This window comes from Triticum urartu, chromosome 3, assembly GCF_003073215.2.
Source record: "Triticum urartu cultivar G1812 chromosome 3, Tu2.1, whole genome shotgun sequence".
Classification (NCBI taxonomy): Eukaryota; Viridiplantae; Streptophyta; class Magnoliopsida; order Poales; family Poaceae; genus Triticum; species Triticum urartu.
This window is the reverse complement of record NC_053024.1, coordinates 197,149,235-197,158,975: the sequence shown is the minus strand read 5'-3', so window position 1 is coordinate 197,158,975 and position 9,741 is coordinate 197,149,235.

Here is a 9,741-nt window from a genome sequence, read left to right as displayed (position 1 = left end):
TCCTCCCAATCTTCGGAGGCGGCCCTTTTCTTCCCATGGGGGGGAAGAGACGTTGACTTCCCCATCATTTTTGTCTTCAGACGATGGAATCTTGTCTGGCGCACCTTCGGTATGGGGGGCCATCTTTGGTCCTCTCTCCCTTGCCTTCCTTCACAGGCATCTGGTACGGTGCAGGGGCTAGCATCCTTGTTAATACATGATCCGCTGAACCTTCGGGAAGAGGGGGCGGACACCTAATCAGCTCCGCTTTCTTTATCCAGCCCTGGAAGGAGATAGTTTGCTCAGTAATGTATTACAACATACTTAAAAAAAGGGTGTTCGGAAGTCAAGTGCATATCGGGGTATCTGGACGGTCACAGTCGAGGCTTGTGTCCAGCCAGTGTGTTCGTTTTCCGAAAAACAACTTCCACATCCCTTTGTATGTAATGCCAAAAGAAGTGTTGGAGGGTTCGTGGTCCTTCTGGATTGAACTCCCACATACAGAGAGGCCTACACTGGCATGGTAGGATTCGACGAATCAGCATTACTTGAATCACACTGACAAGATCGATGTCCCTCTCGAGGAGGGTTCAGATGCGGCTTTGTAGAGTCCGCACTTCATCAACTGATTCCCAATCCAGCCCCTTGTTCGCCCATGATGCAAGCTGTAACGGTGGGCCAGGGAGAAACGTGGGTGCAGCTACCCACTTGGTTCTGCAGGGCTCCGTAACGTAAAACTACTCTTGCTGCTATTGATTGGAAGTTTCGGTAAAAGAGCCTTTTGGCCAAGGAGTGTTGGTGAGCTGGCTGACTACAGCACCGCCGCACTCTATCTATTCCCTGTCGACTACCTTTGGTTTCACACTGAAGGTCTTGAGCCATAAGCCGAAGTGTGGGGGGATTCGGAGGAAGGCCTCGCACATAATGATGAACACTGAGACATGGAGGAAAGACTTTGGGGCTAGATCGTGAAAATCTACTCCATAATAGAACATTAGCCCCCGGACGAAGGGGTGAAGAGCGAGCCCTAGCCCTCGAAGGAAGTGTGAGATGAATACGACCCTCTAGCTAGATTTGGGGGTCGGCATAACCTGCCCTTGAGCAGGAAGCCTATGGTGGATTTCTGCGGCCAGGTATCTGGCCGCTCGAAGCTTCGCTATATCCTCCTCTATAATGGAGGAAGCCACCCATCGGCCTTGAGGGCTGGGTCCGGACATAATGGGGAAGCTTGAAGCAAAACCTTGGATGCTAGGACTCGGGGTTGGAGAGGCTGAGGAGAAGTTTGGCATAAAAAAGGATGGCCCTTGGTTCCTTTATAAAGGCAGCAGGAATTAAACGCCTCCTCTTGAGCCTCAAAGTCTGCCTATTCCTAAGCAATCTATCCAACGGAACAGTTGGGTTACCCACGCTCATGTTAATGAGAATCCCGCAATAAGGGGACACGATCTCTGTTTCGACAAAGTGTGCCAATAGCAACCGCGCCTCGAAATGTGGAATGGCGGGACAGGAAACGGTTCGAATAATCGGGCGAGCGTGACATCACATTATAAAAGTTGTCATCAGATTGGACTCGTGGAATATTATATTCTCTCCACGATTGTGTGTGATGTTGTGTTACAGGTCCGGACATGTTCTAATATGTCCGAAGACTATCTTGGAGTTCGGAGGAAGGAACCCGCCTTGCAATACCGAAGATAGATCTACGCGCCGGATATCTTTTCATTGAAGCCAGGTTCAGGGGCTACTGAGGGATTCCTCGACTAAGGGGTCCTTAGGCATCCGGCCTGTTAGCCATGGGCCGGACTGATGGGCTATGAAGATACAAAGACCGAAGAATGCACCCGTATCCGGATAGGACTCTCCTTGGCATGGAAGGCAGGCATGGCGACCAAATATGTGGCTTCCTTTCTTTGTAACCGACCTGGTGTAACCCTAGATCCTCCCGGTGTCTATATAAACTGGAAGACTTAGTCCGGAGGGATACTCATTATCATAGCCATACAAGCTAGACCTCTAGGGTTTAGCCATTACGATCTCATGGTAGATCAACTCTTGTAATACTCATATTTATCAAGATCAATCAAGCAGGACGTAGGGTATTACCTCCATACAGAGGGCCCGAACCTGGGTAAAACATTGTGTCCCCTATCTCCCGTTACCATCGACCTTAGACGCATAGTTCGGGACCACCCTACCCGAGATCCACCGGTTTTGACACCGACACCTATCCCGGACAATTTTTGGGTCATGTGGGAAGGACCCCCCTATCGCCCACACTCACTTGGCGACTGTTTCAAATGTCGTCGCGGAAAGGGGTTTTAAACCGTTTGTTTAGGATGTCGCTGTACCAGTGTTGCACAAGGTAATTTCGCCCTAATTTAATTGCTGCTATTTAAAATTATACCTAATCTAAACTTGAAAGTAGGCTATAGATTTATTCATATCCATCAGGTTCAAACAACCAATGCATTATTTGATTCACAGGTACATACGTTTAAGAATTACATAAGCACCAAATAAAGAATGATGTACCAGGGTTCTATACTTGTACTATTATAGATAGTAAAGAAAGAGGCGACAGACATTCCAGTTGCTGAACAAGGTGAAGCGGAATGGCCCTATTGTGCTCTCCTGGATGCAGAAGGCATGCGGGACTCTAGTCCAACCCCTTGTGATGGTCGGCCGCCAATCATGTAGTTTGAGAGGTAATCTTGAGTAAACTGCTTCAGGATCCACTGCAAAAGGAAAAAGATTCAGATATTGTCATCTAACACAACTCATTACGGGCTGTAAAGAGAAGGCTACAGGGTTCTTACTTACCATCCCGCAGTTCACTATTGTCTTGCATAAAGTGTAAACAAATAGTTCGATTGACATCTTTTGACCCATTTTAATAACAATCTTTATTAGTTTCCTCACTGCATGCTGGTTCATGGATATCTCATTGCCCCATATGCAGAAAGGGTCGAAGTGTGGATCTTTGGCAATGATATATGTACCTAAAAGCACCAAGTTAATATTGGAAGCTAAACAACAATTGAAAAATGATGTAGTACAACACTCCATCCATCCCATTATATAAGATTTTATTACATGTATATCTAGACATCATCAGAACATTAAGGTAACACTCTTCCTTGTTGCTATGTAGCCTGGGATTGCATATTTAGTCATTTGGTACAATGATTGTTGTTAAACAACAATTGAAAAATGAAAAGGCATGTTAACTACAATATCCTTAACAACAACCAAATGTCGTAATTCATAGTGGTATTGTTGAAACTGTTATTGATGAAATTGAACTGCACGGCAAATAGTTGCACATATAGAGCATCACATTGTGAAGAACTGAAATAAACAAGTCATAAGGACATCTCTAGGCGATCATTAAAAAGTTAAAGGACTAAAACCCTTAGTGGATATATATATGTCGATCCCCTAAACTTAAGGTTGTAAACTTTAATTTGATCAAGTTCAAAGCAGGTTCAACCGAAAGTAGCATATATTAAAACATAAACATATATAGGTTTGCATAATCGAACATAAAACATAAATTTAAACTAAGCTAAACTACTTTTGGTCGAAGTAGAGGCCGAGCCAATCCTCGATGGCCTTCGCGCCGCTGTCGCCGCCGCCTTCGACCTCGTCATCAAAGGAGAGTGCGATAACCTCGCCGCCCTCCGTGCCGGCAAAGATCGCCTGCTCCGCTTCCACGAGCTCTAGGTGCTGCCGGCGGAGCAGATATTTTTGAGATTGCGAGGGAAGCAGAGGCGGAAGTAAAATGCCAGGGTACTGAAAATTTGAATCAAGGGACTGAAGCAGAGCGGGAGTAACAGACATCGCACACGGTCCGCACATACTAATCATGTGCTATCAAACATTAAAACCTTCCCGGCAGTATATATTTTTGAGATTACGAGGCAGTAATATTTCTGAGATTGCGAAGGATGCAGAGGCGGGAGTTTTTGGGGAGCGGGCTTGTGTGCTTGACACGTCGGCTGTGGACTGTAGTCGACGCACCTTCTCGCGTAAGCCATAGGCGTACTATACACTAACGGTGCTCCAAGATATTTTGTACTACATCTCACACGGTTGGTGATAATAAACTGTGTGGGATCTACTTGATTTGAATTACAAAATGGGGTCACAACGGCAATGGATGCTGTTTGAATTGCTAGACCTTTTATCTGTAGTGAACATGCAACTATATGTGTGTCGTAAAAGAATTGGAATTATTCAGGGTTCGTTTGGACATTTTATACATTAAACTGGTTTTCTAGCCATTTCAGGTGCACAATTGAAAATTAAACTACATGCACATGCTCCAGCGCATACAAATTGGTTGAAGAATCAAATTTGTGTCCTTCAGTGAATGCTTAGGTCCCATGCAAGCAATGGGAATGAATTTTTGGGGTTCGTTTGGCCTTTTTTATACATTAACTAGGTTTTCTAGGCAATTTATGTGCATAATTCAAATTTGAACTACAAGTACATGATCCAATGCACCAAAGTTGGTTGAAAATCACATTTGTGTCCTTGGGTGAATTTCTAGGTCCCATGCAAGAGATGTGAATGAATTTCAAACACCAGGGCACTGTTGATTTGCCGGCAAAATGTTCATATACCTCGTTTTTAAATTCTAGTAAATCCAAAACTCGTTTGAAATTCATGAAACTTGGCATGCTATCATGGAGCGGCATCAACATGCCGTGGTGAAAAATTTGTCCCATTTGGGGTAGGTTTGGGTATAAGCTTCTCACAAACCAGAGCTTCTCACAACAAGCATGATGGTTTCGATAGGGAACGTACCACCTTTGGGGACGGGACGATATCTGTTACCTCTTATTGCTTCCAAAAATTTTCTAGTGTCAACATAGCACAACAGGAGTGTTGTTTTTAATCTTGGAATTTTTCGGGGTTCGTTTGGCATTTTTTATACATTAACTGGGTTTTCTAGGCATTTTATGTGCATAATTCAAATTTGAACTACAAGCACATGCTCTAATGCACTAAAGTTGGTTGAAAAATCACATGTGTGTCCTTGTGGCAAATTTCTAGGTCCCATGCAAGAGATTGGAATGAATTTCAAACACCAGCGCATTGTTGATTGCTGGCAAAACATTGAGGTGTCTGGTTTTTAAATTCTAGTAAATCCAAAACTCGTCTGAAATTCATGAAACCTGGCATGCTATCATGGAGCGGCATCAACATGCTATGGTAAAAAATTTGTCCCATTTGGGGCAGGTTCGGGCATAAGCTTCTCACAAACCAGAGCTTCTCACAACAAGAATGATGGTTTCGATAGGGAACGTACCACCTTTGGGGATGGGACGATATCCGTTGCCTCTTATTGCTTTCCAAAATTTTCTAGTGTCAACATAGAACAACAGGAGTGTTGTGTTTAAACTTGGAATTTTTCGGGGTTTGTTTGGCCTTTTTATACATTAACTGGGTTTTCTAGGCATTTTATGTGCATAATTCAAATTTGAACTACAAGCACATCCTCCAGTGCACTAAAGTTGGTTGAAAAAGCACATGTGTGTCCTTGGGTGAATTTCTAGGTCCCATGCAAGAGATGGGAATGAAATTCAAACACAAGGGCACTGTTGATTGCCAGCAAAACATTGAGATGCCTAGTTTTTAAATTCTACTAAATCCAAAACTCGTCTAAAATTCATGAAACATGGCATGCTATCATGGAGAGGCATCAACATGCCGAGGTAAAAAAATTGTCCCATTTGGGCAGGTTCGGGTATAATCCTCTCACAAACGAGAGCTTGTCACAACAAGCATGATGGTTTCCATAAGGAACATACCACCTTTGGGGACAGGACGATATCTGTTGCCTCTTATTGCTTTCAAAACTTTTCTAGTGTCAACATAGAACAACAGGAGTGTTGTGTTTAATCTTGGAATTTTTTGGGGTTCGTTTGGCCTTTTTTATACATTAACTGGGTTTTCTAGGCATTTGATGTGCATAATTCAAATTTGAACTACAAGCACATGGTCTAATGCACTAAAGTTAGTTGAAAAATGACATGTGTGTCATTGGGTGAATTTCTAGGTCCCATGCAAGAGATGGGAATGAAATTCGAACACCTGGGCACTGTTGATTGCCGGAAAAACATTGAGATGCCTTGTTTTTAAATTCTAGTAAATCCAAAACTCTCCTGAAAATCATGAAACTTGGCATGCTATCATGGAGCGGTATCAGCATGACGTGGTAAAAAATTTGTCCCATTTGGGGCAGGTTCGGGCATAAGCTTCTCACAAACCAGAGCTTCTCACAACAAGCATGATGGTTTCGATAGGGAACGTACCACCTTTGGGGATGGGACGATATCCGTTGCCTCTTATTGCTTTCCAAAATTATCTAGTGTCAACATAGAACAACAAGAGTGTTGTGTTTAATCTTGGAATTTTTCGAGGTTTGTTTGGCCTTTTTATACATTAACTAGGTTTTCTAGGCATTTTATGTGCATAATTCAAATTTGAACTACAAGCACATGCTACAATGCACTAAAGTTGGTTGAAAAATCACATGTGTGTCCTTGGGTGAATTTCTAGGTCCCACGGAAGAGATGGGAATGAAATTCAAACACCAGGGCACTGTTGGTTGCCGGCAAAACATTGAGATGCCTGGTTTTTAAATTCTAGTAAATCCAAAACTCGTCTGAAATTCATGAAACATGGTTTTGATAGGGAATGTCCCACCTTTGGGGACGAAATGATATCCATTGCCTTTTATTGCTTTCAAAAAATTTCTAGTGTCAACATAGAACAACAGGAGTGTTGTGTCAATTTTTGTGATTTGTCGGGGTTTGTTTGGACATTTTTATGCATTAACTAGGTTTTCGAGGCATTCTATGTGCATAATTCGAATTCAAACTACAAGCACATGCTCCAATGCACTAAAGTTGGTTGAAAAATATAATATGTGTCCTTGGGTGAATTTCTAGGTCCCATGTAAGAGATGGGAATGAAATTCAAACACCATGGCACTGTTGATTGCCGGTAAAACATTGAGATCCCTAGTTTTTAAATTCTAGTAAATCCAAAAATCGTCTAAAATTCATGAAACTTGGCATGATATCATGGAGCGGCATCAACATGCCGTGGTAAATTTGTTTTACAATTTGGGGCAGGTTCGGGTATATGCTTCTCACAAACCAGAGCTTCTCACAACAAGCATGATGGTTTCGGTAGGGAACGTCCCACCATTGGGGACGAAATGATATCCATTGCCTCTTATTGCTTTCAAAAAAAATTCTCGTGTCAACATAGAACAACAGGAGTTTGTGGCAATTTTTGAGATTTTTCGGGGTTCGTTTGGACATTTTATGCATTAACTGAATTTTCAATGCATTTATGTGCATAATTCAAATTTGAACTACATGCCCATGCTCCAGTGCATATAAATTGGTTGAAAAATAAAATATGTGTCCTTAGGTGCATGCTTAGGTCCCATGCAAGAAATGGGAATGAATTTCAAACACCAGGGCACCGTTGATTGCCGGCAAAACATTGAGATGCGTGGTTTTTAAGTTTTAGTGAATCCAAAACTCGTCTGAAATTCATGAAACTTGGCATGCTATCATGAAAGGGCACCCGACATGCTGTGGCATTTTTTGTGTCCATCTTGGGAGAAGGCGCACTCGAATAATGACAGCCAACAAAGGCATTTTGAAAAAAAAATAGTTGCCACTTTAATATCTCAAACATTTGTATAATTCAAGCCGTGTGCGTTCTGTTAACCATTCACGTGACGCCATGTGTCTTGGTTTTAATGGTTGTAGGAGGTGCTGTGCGGACAGCTGCTTGACCTTGACTGAACGGGAGGCATGCAAGCGTAGTCCGGTGCGTAGGCTGACCGAGAGGCGCGCACGCTGTCCTTCAATGCGCAGGCTCACCGGGAAGCTTGCAAGCTATACGCTGCGCAGGCTCACTGGGAAGCGATCCCTTTGACTTCCATGGCCGCCCACCTTCCTCTCCACTAATGGCGCCAGAGCCGCTATTTAATGAGGGCGGTCTTGTTGTTCGCCTCCCATTCCCCTCCCTCCCGAAGACCTCCACCAACACCATGGCGCAGAATGATCATCTGCCACTACTCTTCATGTTTGGTGAAGTCGACCCCGAGCCAGAGCAGATAGAAAATAAGGAGGAATGGGGCCTCATGGACATGGCCTAGAACGAGATGGCTACGACGGTTGCTGCCCCTGCTCCCATCCCAGCTCCCATCCCCACGCCCACGCCAGCGACCATCCCTGTAGCATTGACGGGCTGGTCGCCGAGCACTATCACGGAGCTGGAAGCCGCGGGCGTCAGCAAGGTCTCCGCGGACCCACACGAGCTCGTGTACATGCCAGCGCTAGCGCCTGTGCCCGTGCGCGCCCTTCCACCCACCATGGCGCCGGCCCCCATGCGTTTGTCTGCACTCGCCGCGCCCGTGCCCATGCCTGTGCGCGCTGATATGTCTCCAACGTATCTATTGTTCCATGCTATTATATTATCTATTCTGGATGTTTAATGGGCTTTAATATACATTTTTATATTATTTTTGGGACAAACCTACTAACAAAAGGCCCAGTGCAAATTGCTATTCTTTTGCTTATTTCAGTGTTTCACAGAAAATGAATATCGAATGGAATCCAAGCGGAATGAAACCTTCAGGAGAGTTATTTTTGAAACAAATGTGATCTAGGAGACTTGGACTGGATGTCAAGAAAGAAGCGAGGAGGCCACGAGGCAGGAGGGCGTGCCCAGGGGGGTAGGCGCGCCCCCCACCCTCGTGGGCCCCTCGCAGCTCCACCGACATACTTCTTCCTCCTATATATACCCAAGTACCCTAAAAACATCCAGGAGCACCACGAAAGCCTATTTCCACCACCGCAACCTTCTGTACCAGTGAGATCCCATCTTGGGGCCTTTTCCGGCGCTCCGCCAGAGGGGAAATCGATCACGGAGGGCTTCTACATCAACACCATAGCCTCTCCGATGATTTGTGAGTAGTCTACCACAGACCTTTGGGTCCATCGTTATTAGCTAGATGGCGTCTTCTCTCTCTTTGGATCTCAATACAAAGTTCTCCTCGATTCTCTTGGAGATCTATTCGATGTAATTATTTTTGCGGTGTGTTTGTCGAGATCCGATGAATTGTGGGTTGCTGATCAAGATTTTCTATGAACAATATTTGATTCTTCTCTGAATTCTTTTATGTATTATTTAATATCTTTGCAAGTCTCTTCGAATTATTAGTTTGGGTTGGCCTACTAGATTGATCTTTCTTGCAATGGGAGAAGTGCAAAGCTTTGGGTTCAATCTTGCGATGTCCTTTCCCAGTGACAGCAGGGGCAGCAAGGCAAGTATTGTATTGTTGCCATCGAGGATAAAAAGATGGGGTTTATATCATATTGCTTGAGTTTATCCCTCTACATCATGTCATCTTGCCTAATGCGTTACTCTGTTCTTGTGAACTTAATACTCTAGATGCATGCTGCATAGCGGTCGATGTGTTGAGTAATAGTAGTAGATGCAGAATCTTTTCGGTCTACTTGTCGCGGACGTGATGCCTATATACATGATCATTCCTAGATATTCTCATAACTATGCGCTTTTCTATCAATTGAAAGATAGTAATTTCTTCACCCACCATAGAATTTTCTATCTTGAGATAAGCCACTAGTGAAACCTATGGCCCCCGGGTCTGTCTTCCATCATATTATTTTCATATCCACTTGCTATTTCCATCGTTGTTTATTTTGC